A 19412-nucleotide genomic window follows, 5' to 3' on the forward strand; every position below is an offset into this window, starting at 1 on the left:
CGCTTTTATAATATAATTCACTAGAAACTGTTCAATGTTGTCTGATGTTACGAATCATCTCAGACTAAGAGTCTGAGGAAACATTGAAACCTAAAGTCATCAATGAACGCATGGGAGGAAGTGACGTCATAATAACGTAGATGGGTGCAAGTAATGTCGTTCAAATAGTCGACTCAGCTTGAAAGTGAAGTCGATAGTCATTTAAAAGATAACAGATCTCCAAAAAAGTGTTTTGTATTGAAAACAGATCACAATAATATCACCGTGAACGATGTTACGTAAACCTATATATTATGGTATTTTAGGTGACATACTGACGATGTTGTTATCAATGGTCAGTGTTCGGAATTTGCACCAGTGTTCAGTGGTAGTCCCCAGGGTAGTGTGTTAGAACCTGTATTTTTCATCCAATGTAACATACTGCTGGAATTAATTTTCGCTGTAAAGATTTTTCGGGTGTTTTGTATGAATTTATTTTCACTGATTTCTGACGAGTTGAATGACGCCAAATATAGGAAAGGGTATAATATTCGCCGGATTTAATTTTCCTTCATTCCTTCAGCGAAAATAGAGAAAATTAATTCCAAGCGAAAATAAAGTACTTTACAATATATTAATGACCAGCCTGACGTTGTTCATAGTTGTGTCAAGTTATTTGTGGATGACTCTAAGATTTATACTAATGCAAAATGTTTTTGGCAACTTCAACAAGATGTTAATGATACTTGGCAAATTAGTAAAAAATATGATAGTTAGTTTGTTATTATTCTTTAAGATCAAGTGGATAGTAGTTTGTGTGTATATATGTGAACAAAGACCCTCACTCCCTATGCTATATCCTAACACCCAATCCATTTTTCACACACAACCCAATATAGATGCACAACCTTTAGTAGGGTTCACCCTAGACTAGCACAGTCATTGCAATTGTATAGTAGTACTTGATAATTTTTTTAGAACGAGTTTGTAGGAACTTTTACGACTGGTCTGTTCTGATGCGTGCTCTATACGTTTTCGTGGTAATAAATATGCTAATGAGTAGCATGATTTGTAAGTTGTAAGCAGCCATCCAATAAGAAAGACAGCTCTCGGTCCGACATGTTCTACGCAACTATAAACCACGCCTTCTGTTCCGCTCCCGGGCTCCATAACGTCACTGCAATTTATGAATAATTAAAGGAAACTAATTTGGTGTTTGTATTAATTAATTAATTTATGTATATTGATTATAAATTTGAAAAAAAAATGATTATCTTTAGAGTTATGATGATTTAATTATGAGAAACCATGAAACTGTGAAGGACTTCCGTCCGCGTCATCTTGGCAAAAAAAAAAAACACGCCCGCATGAGGTATAAACAAGAAAGTCAACAAAGCATGATGACGAAATACTATCTGATTATACATGTATATAAACAACTTAAGGAGCTCTGGTTGGCTGGATCGATGAATTATTATGCCTCAGAATAGACAAGTCGTGGCAATTTCACGTCGGGCCAGTCGGTTGGGCCAGTCTAGGCTCACCCCTATGTATCTAAAGACTCTGATCTTCATCCATTTCACGTCAACTTTCGTTGTATCGCCCAAGAACAAGTGTTACTCACATACCCTGGTACTGTCAATGTCTCTTCTTCGATTTTCCAGGTCGAACAAATGCTTTTACCTGGGTTTGCTTGATATTAATTACCAGCATGACTGTTGAAGTTACGATGAAATAAAAACGCACGTTGACCGCAAGCAAAACTAGAATATTATACGTTTGTCAGAGATGTTGTACGATTCTTTCCGCTATATTATAGGATTGTCGGGGATATTAAACGATTGTCAGTTATGTTAGTTTAGGGTTGAAATTCACAGATTCATAAATTGGCTAATTGTTTTCACATATCGGAAACCAGTGCCCTGACTTATTGAACTCGTATCACTTTCTTTCTCTCTGCTTCGCCTATCTTCGCCTCTATAGCATATTTTGTTCATTATTTTCCACACTGTGTAGGGAATGAAATGTGTTTACCAAATTCTCTATTCACATTTAACTCGGTCCTACTCTGGTTAGTCATAGACATAGAAAATAAGATCCAACCTAACAAACCTGGTCTGTCATATGTGATCTTCAGAATGGTGCGAATAACACTTGCTCTGGCTTTTAGTTTGTGGAAATTATATGAACTGCTTTCTAGAGGACCGGTAGGGACCCATAAGGCAGTGGGAAAAGACCAAATTACCCATTTACCGCAAATTTTCATCAAATTTAATTTCCGGGGAATAATCTGAACAGCGGTCAAGCCTTCGGTCTACTCTTCAGTAGGTCGGGTGTAAGGTGGGTACGCTGAACGCAGTAATACACTGATATATTCATATGTAACAGTACATATATATTTAATTTAAGAAACAGGTAAAAAGCAAGGCAACCTCAATTTCATGATGTTTCATGATTGCATCTAAAATAACAAAAATGTTCAGTAAATTTCAAATTTGAAGATAATGTTACAAAAATGATAAAGATTCCTATAGGGTACCTGCATACAAAAAATAAGTTGATAAGAACAAGAACAACAAAATATTTTTTTTTACCAAAAATTATAGCCTAAAAAGTTGTATTGTCTCTAGAATTGAACAAATAAACTCATAAAATACAAGACAACAACACAGGACAACGACAAGAGAAGTATTTGGTACTTGCCCACCTAACGTCATATCCAGTTGACATCATGATATGGAACACAATACTCAGCAAAAATATGTGTCCAGTATGGTTAATGAGTATAAACATTTAACAATTTATGGAATTAACTACACTGAACATATCTATTGTAGTGGGCTCTAACTTCAATATATTTCACCTCGTTGGGGGTAACCTTATGTATACCGAGTGTTGCAACAGTAATGTATTATTCATGGGTGGTGTTTGCCAATCATGTTGCCTTATAGTAAAATGTATGCTATTCTCCTTTCCAATAATAGAAAATAGTAATAAAACTGAATGAAAATTACTAGCGACATCAGTGGTTTGTGTGGTATGTCCCAGAACACCTACATTTTGTATGTACCAAATTACTTTTTTGAATCTGTAAAACGGTTGGTGAAGAACCACCCCAAACCACTGTCCTTTTATATTTTTAACAATCGTATAATATCGGGTAACCAATCGTATAATATTGTCGAAGATATGGTCCACCGCAATATCTGAGATTATCTGAAATATCCATATCTAGTGCAATTTCAAGGAATTGTACACCAAATGCGCTGAATTGCAATCATGGATGGTTAAACTTAGGCGCTGAATATTTTAGCCGATGACGTCACGTCCCATGAAAAAAAAAACGATTTATGTATTCCATAGAATGAATGACTTATGTGTATGATCATGATATATTGCGTGGATAATTCTGTCTGCTGACGCCCTCAAGCACCTTAGAAAAAAAAATCGTGACTTGATTCAAAACTCACATTCCACGCTAATGGGAGAGTTTGGCGTACTAAACTATATTTTTGATAAATATGATTCGATTGGAACAGATTGTGTGTAGTCAGAGTGCATGTATTGAATAACAAGTTCCAATGTTAGTTTTGTATGTCTTGGTATTAAAGCGCCACGATCGTGCTCGATGCTGGTCCCACGCGACAGTGGCAGATCCAGCAAAACGTATGGGGGGGGGGGGGGTCCCAAGCTTCGCTTAAGATATACGGAGCGTAAATCGCAGAGAAGCTATGCGTAATCCAGATGATATGAATCGTCATGCGTTTGGGAGGGGCCATGCCTCCCCCCCCCGGTCCCCTGGATCCGCTACTGCCATGCGACGTATGCAACGCGTGTAAAATACATTATTTTTTGTAATGAGTAGCGAATGCCCCCATGTCATATAAACTCATTGCAAGATAATAGTTATACACGTATTAATAGATACACGTATTAACACATCATGCATTATATATTACATTACACTACACTACAGTCGCTCGTTACCTGTGACTACAATCAATCTAAAAGGTCCAAGCTAGACTCTCTAGGTACTATTTTTTTTTTATTGTACCAGGAGGTCTAGTTTGGACTTTTTGCATAGTTTTAGTCATAGTTAACGAGCCACTGTGACTACACTACACCGCATCACCATACCACACGACCACGCCATAGCACACTGCGACATCACCATACACCACCACACCGCTCCACTCCACTCCACTCCACTCCACTCCACTCCACTCCACTCCACTCCACTGCTCTACACTACACTACGCCACGCTACGCTACGCTACGCCACGCCACGCCACGCCACGCCACGCCACGCCACCCCACGCCACGCCACCCCACGCCACGCCACGCCACACCACACCACACCACACCACACCACACCACACCACACCACACCACACTACACTACACTGCACTACACTACACTACACTACACTACACTACACTACACTACACTACACTACACTACACTACACTACACTACACTACACCAAGGAAAGTAATGTGAACTCGGTTGGATTTTGCCAACGTTTTAAGACTATTTATTTATAATTGGATTTACATTTTAATCAAAATAGTCGCTTATTAGTGATTATTTCAAATCTGAAAAAAATATCAACATCGATCGATAAATATTGTTTCAAGACTTAGGTATCTATTCCTTTTGAACATAAGTCACTTTTTTTTCATAGTCACGGTGTCTTAGTGCGCCGACACAAACATGTATATTTCATGAAGATGGACCATTTAGAAATCTGTTCGCTGTAATGAGTAATGACTACCTAATACCTAAGACACAAATAGACCGAACTGGGGTACTATCAAATTAAGAATTCAAGATACGAAACTCAGATATCTTTCTATACCTATAGTTCAATCAAGTATTTCTTATATCGCATGTAATTCGGTTACATCGCTGGTCACGTGGGAGGCTTTCATCTTTCCGCATCAATTCCCATTAATGGTACGGAACCACGTCGTGAGATGTTACAGTTATCCTCGGGGTATTACGTATTAGTATGTCGTGTACCAACGTGTTTTTTTATTATTAACGTTGTACTACTCCTAGGATGGGGTCACGAGATGGCGGTCTGTCTAGCGGATATATGCTACATGGACGTGCTACCCAAACAACGATGCTGCACATATACTATCTGCAATTATTTTTGCGCATATCATGACAACATGTAACGTCCAAATTTGCCACTCCTTAACTTAAACTTCTGTTTTCAGCATTATTTTAGTGTATATATCCTATGAAATCATTCGTATGCCGCTACCGGACAAGGTGCATTTAATCCTGACAGAATATTATACAAATTCATTGCCCCCAAAAAACGCCAGTCATTGGTGATGGTAGGAAAGCTAGAAGCGAGGGCGAACTTGGCATTGTCGTGCTTTCGGTAACATACAAATACTACAGTAACCGTTATATGTAATACTTCACGTCTGCAGAATATATTCATTGAACAATCTCAGTATATTTAACGTTGATCTCAATCACGCGCCGCGAGCCGCATTCAAATAATATAAACTCATAAGCGAACTGTTACCATGGAATTGTCCCAATGCCATAATTTATGACGTAAGTTTATTTTGCGACACAAGAAATACCGTAATTTAATTATCTCCCTGTAATTCACGCCATTTAGTTTACGTATGTTCTTAAGAATGACAGTCAATTTTATTCAACTACTTAAAATTCATTATAATACAAAAAAGTCCGGGTGTCAATGGATATTTGGGGAGTTTGAGTAATAGGCTAACTGCGCATTTGTAAATATGATATGCGTCAAATAGAAATATTGACTTTGTTTTAAGCAAATTGCGGTGTCTATAATGAGTGAAATCGGCAATGAGAAAAAACTTAGAAGTTGATAATTATGTGATAACGTTCAAAGATTTAAGTTGATTACCTGCAAAATTATACGTATATTACATGATACAAAACGTGTATATTTCATCGATTTTTAACATATTGCTATACAAATATGAACTTGGCCGGTCGGAGTCGTTCCGAAAGAGCGCTATTCACCGAAGCTAAACCAATGTCAAAATGATCTCTGAGTTCGACAAATCTGTTTACCTGGTCGTGGCAAAGGTCAATATTTGGCGACATAAAAGAAGATTGAACTATAAGATTTCTTTTGTCCAAGTTTCCAAGCACAACATCCAGAATTATATATAAATACATTGGTATGCATAGCAGAATGTACTGTGTTTGATAGTAATAGTAAATCCTTGTTTAAAGTGGGGATTAAGAAGTAAATAAATGTAACTGCCTATATACAGTCTACTGTCGGCATTACACACTGTTTAGAATATGAACTCGGGTTGCAGTAATGGAGCGTTTTAGACTATATATTATCTGATTTGTACTGTATTTATGAATGATTTAGACACATCTTTTCAAAATGAGTCGGCGTGTGCTTATATTGCATCTATTATATGTGTTATTTCTATTTAGCTCCACGTCCATTGGCCTTGGCCTTACAAAATGATCTCTATATACAAGTAAATGGAAACTGAGTTATGTTGTTTAGACATGCAGAACAACTCAAATCGAACGAAATGTGATTTTTTGGGAACAATTATAGATTAGATAAAGCTGTTGAGTACTGTCTATATGTTTCTATAGTAACCGGCAAATACGCGAAATTCATTGGCTGATAGGGCTATGAAGTAATAAATAATAATACCTAATTAAAGGTAGAAATTAAAATATTGATTATCGGGTCTAAAAAATTAATAACTTGGAGTCAGTTCTAAGCTACTTACAATATTGTACCTGATTAACTACCCAAGCCCAACAGTCAAGCCAACCAGAGAGCAGCTAGTATGTTGACAAGCCAACCAGAGAGCAGCTAGTATGTTGACAAGCCAATCAGAGAGCAGCTAGTATGTTGACAAGCCAACCAGAGAGCAGCTAGTATGTTGACAAGCCAATCAGAGAGCAGCTAGTATGTTGACAAGCCAATCAGAGAGCAGCTCGTATGTTGACAAGCCAACCAAAGAGCAGCTAGTATGTTGACAAGCTAATCAGAGAGCAGCTAGTATGTTGACAAGCCAATCAGAGAGCAGCTAGTATGTTGACAAGCCAACGGGAGAGCAGCTCGTATGTTGACAAGCTAATCAGAGAGCAGCTAGTATGTTAACAAGCCAATCAGAGAGCAGCTAGTATGTTGACACGCCAACGGGAGAGCAGCTAGTATGTTAACAAGCCAATCAGAGAGCAGCTAGTATGTTGACAAGCCAACGGGAGAGCAGCTGGCATGTTAACAAGCCAATCAGAGAGCAGCTAGTATGTTGACAAGCCAACGGGAGAGCAGCTAGTATGTTGACAAGCCAACCAAAGAGCAGCTAGTATGTTGACAAGCTAATCAGAGAGCAGCTAGTATGTTGACAAGCCAATCAGAGAGCAGCTAGTATGTTGACAAGTTTTTTTTACGTATTAAATTCTGCCTTGTATAAATACTTAGACTCCACTGAGAATGTGAAAGGATCAACTCTGATAACTCATCAGTAAAGCCCGGCGGCAAACTGGATAATTCAGTTACATCGCAACGGGATTACTTTATCAGTGCCGCATCACTTCTCAATATACATTACATGATCCACGTCCGGAAAAGTCACAAGACACATTTCTAGTAGTCTTTCAGTGAAATTTCCCTGAGCGTGCATTCTCTGTAAAATGTAATATTTGATAAAACAATATCATATGACATTGGTCTCTGCCTTACTGTTGAGTGATTCGTGACTTTCAGACTGACTTAATCTGAAATAAATTTAATTTATGTGAATTAATCCTGCTCTGTTAGTTTATGAGATTTCTTTATTTCTGTATTTCTTTATTTCTGTATTTTTTCTTACTTTCTTATTTATTTTAGTCAGTTTGTTATTTGTACAGTGTGCGCACACTCAATGACGCGCGCTGTCTTTATTATGATTTATCAAGCAAGAATCACTCCAGAACACCCATTGTGATGTCTGGAGCAACTAAACCACGTCAAACTATTGGATACTCATGAATGCAAAAAGCCAGAATTTATTACTTTTCCAAAAAATATACTTCCGTGGAATGGTATTAACCAAAGAAAGGTGAGGGTCACCAGCTTAATTTTCGAGAAAATGATGGTTGTATTTTAGTGGGTAGTAGCAATTTTGGTAGTATTAAAACGCTTATACCACATGTTCTCATGGCAGATAATATGTCGTATCTCAAATTGTAACCTGGTGATATAGGCTGATAAAATTACTTATTGTGAATGATGGTGTACGTTTCCTTGCCCTCAAATATTTTGAAAATCAAAAATTTAAAAAGTGCTTAAAAGCAATAAAATAAATGATTGAACATAATAAACCATGGAACATTTTCATGCGACTTATTGACCAACTTTCTCAAAAAATATGAGTAGGATTCTACCTTAATACTGCTGTCGCCAGACCAAAGGTTAAGTAACACCAATGGAATTCTATATATTTTCAGAAAACGGTGGATATTTCTCGCCACTATTGGCATGACACAATAACCTCATCTCATATCTTTTTAATATCATTGCCCAGAAAATTCACTTTTTTGTAACAGTATCACTTTGGGCAATGATAGCCTGAAAATAATGAATATAGTACCACACACCTCAGACTCGGTGGCCAGAGCACAAAGTAATGCTTCAATATTCCCGCGTTTATTTCGGGCTCATGGTAATACTATATGATATGGTATAACATATAGTTGTCCAATATGGTGTAGAACGCCTTTCCGATTAATTAATAAACTGGAAGGGGGACTCCTTGAGGTCACCAGATGGGACGGGGAATCACAAACAAGTAAATCTCGAAAAACAAATCGACCGCTTTTGAGATAATACCCAATACAGGGTTGATATTTTAATTTGGAGCTAACCAATAACTATTTCTTTCTATGTTGCAGAGTGTCTGTGCCTGGAAACCTATAACATTAGAAAATCTCTGGGTAGGATCTGACAAAAAAAACAATGTAAAATATTTATTTCTTTTACTTTGTTTTGTGCTATTTTTCCCCATGATGAATTCGCTGTTCTTTTATAGCTCCACTGTGTGTAATATTTTTCATTTAAGAAAATGCGTGGATATGTTTCTTGTCTTGTCCATGTCTTCTTGAGCATTTTTTTTCAATTCTACCATCTCTCCAGAGTCTCTAATTTTCAACCCGTAATTTATGAGACTCAGTGCCAAACACGTTCATCACCGTGAAACCATTTTGTGTTATTTAGCGTGTTAAATATCACATATAATTTGCAAGGGCGCCGCATACGCCAATTCTAATGTACGATTTCAATCACAATATAAGTACGTTACAATAAGTCAATTAACACACTGAGGAATTGTTGACAATTAATTATTGAATAATGATGCGGCCTTGACATTATGTTTCATTCAGCCGTCAAGTTCAGGTGCACGCTCTAATTAAATAGGAAACTGCAATTATTTACCATTTATCTTGTCGAGAAATAAGAACAAGTCACCACGGCACAGTTTACCCGTACAGGTGCGATCACAGATAATTAAGATAAATTACAGCTACTGTAAGTTACAAGGAAAATTATCATTCAAGTATTGACCTTTTTATAGCCTTCCCGTAATAAATTGCACAGCCGACTCTCACAGTGACGAATTTTCACTGAAAAATATTTCAACTCTGTTGTCTTCGTGACATTGTAGGCATGAAGTCTGAGGCAATAATGGAATGCAGATTTCGGTTATTTTTTACTCGCCGTTTTCTCTATGAGACACTGTTCTATTTGATGTATAACTGGGTTTTCGTGCCAGTCGCGTCTCATAACTAATGCCTGTATTCTATAGAGACAGGTGCTAGGGGAATTGCTATACAGCTCTTCCAAACATTCCACAGATAACGCGATTAATTATATATGTACCGTAAATATGCTAATTAAGTTACTTTCCCGTATTAAGTTATCTCGTATTCATATATAGCCAGGAGGAGAAAACACTAAAAGTGGGGACCATGATGGTTTTTAATTATATAATTTAGACCAAATAGCACGAACTGTACTTAGAACAGAATACGTTTGTAACTAATTTAAATTAACGATGAATATGTAACAAACTACACGTGTACCAGTTAAACTGAGCAGCACAATATTACAGGACAAGTTGCAATGAGTGGTACGTATTTATGAAAGTGAACTATACACCCTTTTTGGGAGGGGAATTATTTAAATGTTCGGCACAATAAATCGGAACATTGGATTCACTAGCCTCTTAGTTACTAGCTCGGTCACGTCTTTTCTATAAATCCTATCTTCAATCAGACTATTCATAACATGTTTAAATAAATAATAGTTACACAGTAACTCGTAATACATGAAATGTATATGTATATTTTCCTACATTTCAAAAAGGCGAAGAAACATCATTAATACTAAACACATGCTTGTGAACATTTTCAGTAAGCAAGACAGCGCCAACATGCATTGATTGTAATTCAATAAATATTATTGTCGTCGAAATAAGAAAATCTCAACTATACATTATGGTCGTTAATACATTAATTGACCACGGCTCTTATGCATACCACAATTGTAGCCAGAATTACGTTCGTTGAAAAGAATTTTTTATTGATTTTCGCTGGGTTGTATTTTCACTGATTCATTCTTTCAGCGAATAATGGATTACAAGTGAAAGTTTACATTACATAATAACCCACACATAGCAGGTAGCTGACTCAAAATAATAATCTTCAGTTCACTTAGAAGCTTGTACACGAAAATGTCAGGTTTATGTGACGCTTTAAGTGTGATTTTGTCGATATAAGCGTGTCAGCTCCAGCATATTTACGAACGTAAGAACGAAGTATGTTTTACCAATTACAATGAACAAATGTAATCTCACTGTTTGTATGCGCGATGGAAGCACCAATTTGCATAACAGAAATTCGATTAGAGCAGTGACACGCTGTAAATTTGTAATATTTACTTAGTAGATTATTAGATAATAGACATAATTAAAAATATATAACTGTACACTGGCAACCAGAATTCGGTTCTTCTTTGTTCATATATATTCTATTTTTTTTTGACATTTCGTCATCAAATGCATAAATATCAAATTTGAAGGAAAATAAAATAATGTTTCATTGATTACAAGTGTCACAACACAATCAGATACGCGCAATGAATACACTAATTTGCCTATCAGAGATCCGGGCATGGTTTCCATATATACAGTTACGTGTATTCGGAACAAGTACACTGCTCGACCTCATGTATCAATTGAATCAGTCTCAGGTTTTGACAGGTAACGCCAGAATCTGGCAACCCATTCACCCCGATGGCTATTATACACGAAAGAGTGTTCGCACAATCGTCGGAGAAAGACTCATTCACTTTATATGTTTCCAAATGTCTTTCGAATTTGCTCGTTAAATAGATATAAATGTTCACAGACCCAGACTATACGAATACCATGGTGTGTTATGTATCAATGAAGTCTACAACCTGACACTTCAGCTGTTACTCGGTCTTAGTGTCCACCCCACAGAGACTAGCAATGGACTGCTTTTCTGTGAATTGTTGGCATAACTTATATGTACAATCTCAATTTGTAAAGTACAATTAAAACTGAGAAGTCAAAGTGTAACTGCTGTTTTAAATTAACAACATGTGACAATGAACACATTTGTGCATTTCAAAACCATATTTATACTAGTATATTCTTATATATTTATCATATCAAACAAAACGCAGAGATTACAATCATTTTTATTGGTTAAATTGACACAATGTCACAAAAGTATATATTAAAACCCCTAAACATTCAAATACTATATTTACAAGTCTGATTCGAAAAATGTACATATAAACTAAAAGTTTCATAACCTAATGCATATTCCTCCGACTAACATTTTACAGCGTTGGAAGTGAACCCGATTTAGGTTTAAATCCACATGTCGACGGGAACAATATTTACACAATGTTACACAGCAGGTTAAAGGGAACCGAGGGTATACATACGGCAAGACGGTAGCCGAAATTATTATGCTAATTATACACAAAAGAGACGACCAGTTCGTGCAATCGTCGGAGAATGTCTCATCACTTAACATATTTCTAAATGTTTTTGAAATTGCTTTAAAATATAAATGTTCACAGACACAGATTATGCGTACACCATGGCGATATGTATCATTCAACTTTACAAGCCGACACCTCAGCTGTTACTCAATGAGATATTTCTACGAACATAGTTTTGCTGTTACTCAATGAATATGCATTTTACTTTATTTCTTAAATACTCAGTGTAATGTACAGTACTAATGTAGTCTTCTACTTTGTTTATTTCCTCGCCAAGCTTATTGACAGACTACAGTCCATGCTGCTAACAGAGGGTTAACGACATTTTTCCCCTAACGGGAAATAGTAGATTGAGTTCTACTTTTAAAAATATCCCCCACACATAAACACAATGGATACACGAATTTGCATAACAGAGATCCATTGCATGGTTCCACACACACAGAAACGCGTGTTTGGAATACGTACACTGTTTGGCTTCATATATCATTTGAATCAGTTCCTTACTTTGACGGGTAATGCTAGTGGCGACCAACCCATTCCGATGACAACCAGTTTGGTGCAATCGTCGGGGAAAGACTCAATCACTAATATGTTTTCAAATGTCTTTCGAAATTGCTCGTTAAATAAATATAAACGTTCACAGGCCCTGACTATACGCACACCATGGTGTGTTATGTTTCAATCAAGTCCACAAGCTGACACTTCAGCTGTTACTCGGTCTTAGTGTTCACCCGCAGAGACTAGCAATGGGCTACGTTTTCGAGAATTGTTGGTAAAATCTTATATGTACAATCTCATTTTGCATAGTACATTTGAAACAGTTTCAGAGAAGTCAAGGTGTAACTGCTGTTTTAAATTAACAACATGCGACAATGAACAAATTTGTACATTTTAATACCATAGTTATATATTCTTATACTGAAGGATTGGTTCAAATTGAGATGGTGTCATAAAATTATTATGTTAGTAAACCGGACTATTCAAACACTGTATTTACACGAGATTCGAAAATATTACCAGGCCAATAAATATATTGCTGAAGATGAACAAGAATAACTTGATCTGTACCACAGCAAACCATTAAACATTTCTGGATGTGTAATTGTACTTTTTGAGTCAGAATTATAAACTAATGCATATTCTTCTGAATAACATTTTACAGCGTTGGTAGTAAACCCGATTCAAGTGTAATTCCACGTGTCGGCGGAAAATATTGGCACAATATTACACAAACCGTTATAGAGAACAGAGATTAAAAATAGGACCAGCCAGCGAGCGAAATTAGTATGCTTATCAGACTCAAGTTAGTAACAAGCATCCTGGCGGGGATGCTTCGAAAAAAATATTCCAATTTAATCGTTTGTAATTTCGAAACATTTCACTCTACTTTTTATTTCTTACTATTATATTTGGAAATCATCGTTGAATATTAAAATTGTATATGTCAATATATTCTTCCCTCGCGTGTACTCCGTGTGTGTATATGCATGTTATTTGAGAGATTATTCTATACGTAATGATCTGTCACATTGAACTTGGATGACCGATGGTGGTAAGGTTCTTATGACGAAGCAATTCTCGTCATTTTGAACTTTGGATTCGATGCACACAATGTACACACAACGAATCAACAGATCACCACTACGCAATTCTAAAATGGCGGACTTTGTGAAGCCTTGCGTGAATCGACCAGAATCACCCATGTTATCTTAAATGTTCTATTTATTTATTATTTTTTTATTATTATTTAACGTTGAAAGTTTAATACAACCCTTGGAAGATATTGCTACAAATAAACATAGGCGTGTTTTATTGCAGCAGCGGAATATGTGACAAAAACACGAGACAGTACATGGATATCAGATATATAGTAGTAAGGGACATGTATCCCTACAATCTTTAATCAAATCACAATTAAACATGAATTCATTTATGACATATGTGCTAATTATCATTGAAAATGGTACATAGGGTAGCTATCTTTTATTCGAATGTTGAACATATATCCTACCATGTTAAAGTATAATTTGAAGAAAAAAAACATTTCAAAAAACAATATGGCTGCCGGTTGTCATTTTGTATCCAATCGCGAGTCAAATCATCATGAACATATATCTCAACATGTATAGTGTATATACCAGAGAACAAAGCATGTCAAAGATACTGCACTTTCAAAAAACCAAGATGGCTGCCAATCAACCATCTTTGATCGAATCACTAAGCCACTAAATGCTTATGTCCCACATAATGTACTAGACACATGTAAAGAATGAATGGATTCGGTTTAGATGGTTCTGAAATATGACTGCTAGCTAACCTCGGGCGTACTTTGTTCGACGGGGACTAATACATTCTTTTGTGTGACAATCCCAGTATAAACACATATGCCTGTGTGCATTGATCCAACTTTTACTGTCTGTGACGCAACCATATAGTCGTGGCTTTTAGCAAGAGTATGATTTTGTGTTCAGTATCAGTTGGACTATTGGTTTTATAATGAGGAAACACCAGCTTGAATTGCTTTCATTTTGCAGTCATGTTTGCCCGACCAGGAGCAGCCGGGTTCACGCAACGAGCAGCTCTCGTCTGCATTCATTTCCAAATTCGGAAATTCATTAGTGTGTCTATTTCACTTATTGTCTGTGTGCCTATAAATATGAATTTGCATATTTTGTTGCTTGTATTACCAAACAACCGGCTAGTGTCGTTTGACACGAATTACCTACTTGTGTCCAGTTTATAATTTGTATTCATTTCAAAGGATGTTTACAGTTGTTTATTAATGGGTCGGGGAGGATGAGCATTAGTTTATACAGTGAATGGGGGCGGAGTTTTGTAATTGAAAATACCCATGAGCACTTATTGTCTTCGTGTTATACACACAAATTGTGTACACACGCACAAGGAAAACAACATTCCAATGAATATGGTCAATTCACAAAAGAAAAATTGTTCAAAATACAGAAAATATAAAAATAACACTGTAGCCAATATTTTTTTGTATATTAGCATTTAATGTTTTGATTTGGTCTATGGTATGGAGTATTGAACATCTATAATTCAAAATTTATGTTTTCTTCCATATTGCATCTTTAAATAAGATTCTTTGGATCTATGTCAGAAGATGTTTACCCCAGTTGTTGATTTTAGGGATTAATGGAACAGAGGGGATAAGCACTAGTTTATAAAGTGAACGAAGGCAGTGTTCTGGAATTGAAATTACCCATGAGCACTTAGTCCCTGGGAAAAAGACGGTTCTTCTTTAATCTAATTTAATGGCTACCATTAGAACGACACATGAATTATGAGTAAAACAATGAGTATTTGTATAATTGCACTCTCGCTGTAAAACAATAAATATGCACTTTACTTTATTGCTGGATACAGAGTATAATGGTCAGCACTAATTGACTCTTCTACTTTATTTATTTCCTCGACCAGCTTATTTACAGTCCGTTTGGCTAGCAGCGGGTTAATGAGACATTTCCTCTAACGGGAATTTGTAGAATTGAGCTGTAATTTCAGCAAATCCACGACCCATAAGCAGCGTATGTTTATCTTGAGTAGCAATCAAACGTTCGGTAACGTGAGTTATGGAATTGACATTCATTGTATATTTAATGTATTCAATGTATATTTACTTCCATCTACGTCAGGGAATTGAACAATGTACGTTAGCAGAATAATTAAAAGTCTAAATGTGAAACATTAAGTATACAATATACAAAGTTAACCAATAATTGAGTTTTACATCCAGTTCAATACCACTAATCCAAACCATTCGATGTTCGATATGTTTGTCATATCGCTCTACGCACATCAATAGAATGGTAGATACTAGCATTATATCGCGTAAACCAGCTTAATACATTGAACACAGGTGTTTTTGAAAATATAAAAGTAAAAGACGAATCAAAAGGCTTTTTAATATTTCAATAGCATAAACAAAACTCGATGCAATATTGTTGAATATTTACTTAAGTTTATTCTTACCGTCACAATGTATTTAGTATTTACGCAATACCTCATTACGCACGAATTCATACGAAGTAGTGACCCGTAACCCAATTCGCAGCCGGTGTTACATAATGTTTGGAATGACAAATAGTTGTATCATTAGACATTGTACACTACAGTAGTAGTGGTAGCGTGTTTTACAAATAACACAATTATTAGTTCTGACGCTGTCATATATTAAAAAGGTTATAGCTACTTATAATACTTATAGCAGGTAGTGTGACTATCATTTCAGTAAAATATGTGACAAGATGAAAAGAAGTTGAGAATAACGACATGTCACAGCTAAGACGATAATTATGCCTGACGTAAACACCTTAACACGAACTCCTGCATCTTGTTCATTACGCAGTAGCAAAGTAATGAGTAGCTTCATCCAACTGCCTTCCCGAATACAACATGTACTTATTTTCGCAAACTCATCTAATATTTTTACATAATGAAGGAAATAACCCATGCATACACAGCACAACTTACAGTAAGGAGGCAAATCATTCTTGTCAAAACTTAAATTTGACCATTGTGTATGTTGTCACTCTTGACTAGTCCTATGCCGACATTGTAGATATCACGTACGAGCTTGATTGGCGTTATTGTAACTACGGTCAATATAGCTGTGATTACGTGAGAGTACGAATTCTTTTCGAGTATAGATTGCTAGTAAGACCATGTACATGATTCGATAAAACACATAATGTATGCAACTTATGACATTTGCGATAGTTATATATATATATTTTATTTATTGTATTGTTTTAGCAATATTTTTATATAACTGTGGAGATATTTTTCAAGGGGTCGAAAAAGGATCAAGTGATACGTGGCATCACGCGTTCTGATGGAGATCAACATGTCACCCACAAAGTGCAACAAATTACGTATGTCGGGGGTTATCTAGACATCTACACGGAAATTATTCTGTTTTTATAAATACAGAGATTGTATCAGCGATCATCAATTATACGTATTACTGACAGGGGATTATCATATACCTTTTTTATCACCAATCACATCACATAATAGGAATTATAATATATTTTCTAAGCAGTTTTCTATTTCTCGTCGGATTAATGCCTGTGTGATGCTGCGGATAAAACGCACAGTGTTTGATTGCGAAGACTGATTTGAAAACAAGTCCTGCTTGTCAGATAGAATCATGGATTCGATAGAATGGAATAAAAGATGAGCGACGAGCATGAAAAATCATCCAAGCACAATGAGCTTAGAATACTAGCTTTCAAATCCCAACTAATTTAACGTTTAATGTCGGGTATTCAAATCACTTCACACATTTATTCTGACATTACAGTTCAGCATGGTGATGCCAGAAATAGAACTATAATTAACAAGAAAACGTTGTTTTGTATACATCAAGATTTATAGCAGGGATTGAACGTGTATGACGGATCCGTATGGAAGTACAATTATTTTCCCATGAACAAAACAGTGTTGAAAATGTGGCTTTGACCAGCATGTGACAAAATTTGGTGAGAGCATATTATTTCTCATAAAAGGTATTTCATTAGTCGGATCAGTGCATTGTATAATCTGGGGTGGCAAAGATATATATCATCTAATGCATCATTGTTATTGCGCGCCTTTATGCACGGATACATTCTAGCAATACAGATAAATACAGGTAATACATACAGGGGTTTTTCTACCGAGAACCTTACCTCACGTTATGTTAAACCATTGTACGTATGTGTCACTGTAATCATTATCTGTATAAACGGTACAGATCAATCATCCACAGCATCAATATTTACGATTAAGACCCCAACCCCTTCATATCTTAAATTTAATAACATTCAATTTTAAATGTCAAATATAGACATCGTTGTATGATTAGTGGACATGATGTGTTTAATGATGGCATGTCTAGCACGAAAATGATGATAAGCCATCTTGAATCAGATTTTGAAACATTTTACATTATGTTTGTGTAAATTTTGAACATGATCAGTCCATCCATGTTAGCAATATAGCTCCAAAAATAACATTCATTAAAAACAAAATGGCCACCAGTCAGCATATTGAATCAAGAATCCATTATGGTTAATGGACATACCAAATTTGAATGAAACATGTCCGAGATTCATTTCCTAAATGGCAGAAATGCTTGATTTTGATGAATTGTTGGTACACAAATGGCCGCCATTCGGCCATCTTGAATTTGTTCATTGAACAAATGTATGTGCTTGTGTATGATATAATGTGTAATGTGTGTGAAACGTTTGAATAATATCGGGAAAAGAATGTTTGAGAACTCTGTTTGTTAAAACAAACTGGCCACCAGACGGTCTTTTTCAATCCGATCTGAATAAAATGACATTCAATGAACATACTAAGTTTGAATGAAATATGTCCATTCATGACCGCGGTCCAGTTTCGAGATAGCAGGAATTAATAATAAATGAAAAAAAAAACTAGCATGTTGCGATATTAGCCTACATTATGCAACATGTCGTCGATGATGATGATGATGATGGGGGCTTCACGTCGTAAACGTTAATGCTGTACAAGTATGATTACAGTAGAGTCAGTAGCGTGCGTGCTTCGCATGATATTCAGTGTTGAACACATAAATGCAATTGCTATTAACATTACCTATAGCTGGATTGTACATACCCCGATATCCAGACATCGCTGAAAGAATTTAAGGCTGATCTTAAATCATGACATTATTTGCTAATTGCGTAATTTCAATGCGTAACATGTAATTGTAAATTGCAGACAACGTTGGAATTCATACATACGTGTGTCTGTTTGAGCAAAAAAATTACATAATACAGCACGTGGAGATTTAAATACATAGTAATCATTGCTACTGTGACAGTGAGAGTGCAATTGAATTGTTGGGACGGGCCTGACATATGTCTCTCATTGGGCTTCTCAATGGTAACACGCCAGGATATAAGTTTATTACCTCTGTGAATGTTTTATCAGGTACACCTGTGCACTCCTATTCAAATAGCAAGTCACAACACAGACACTTGACTAGACGTCACGTCTGCTTTCATACAGTGTCAATCCACCGAGAAGCAGATGTTTGATGATGTTTAATAGTAACATACTGTGACATACAAATCCCCATTCATTAAATAATATTATACAAAAAAAGAATTTAACTCATTTTATATCCCACCAAAATATCCGCCATGTGATATCAATTGCAACCCACAAATGTGATAATCTCATCAAACAGATTAGCAAATGCGGTAATTATCATAAAAAAATAACAAATGTGATAATCCCATCAAACAAATTATCAAAATTGATAATCCAATCAAAAATATTAGCAAATGTGACAATCTCATCAAACAAGTTAGCAAATGTGGTAATTAT

This window comes from Saccoglossus kowalevskii, chromosome 3 (genome assembly GCF_978046115.1).
Source record: "Saccoglossus kowalevskii chromosome 3, keSacKowa6.1, whole genome shotgun sequence".
Classification (NCBI taxonomy): Eukaryota; Metazoa; Hemichordata; class Enteropneusta; family Harrimaniidae; genus Saccoglossus; species Saccoglossus kowalevskii.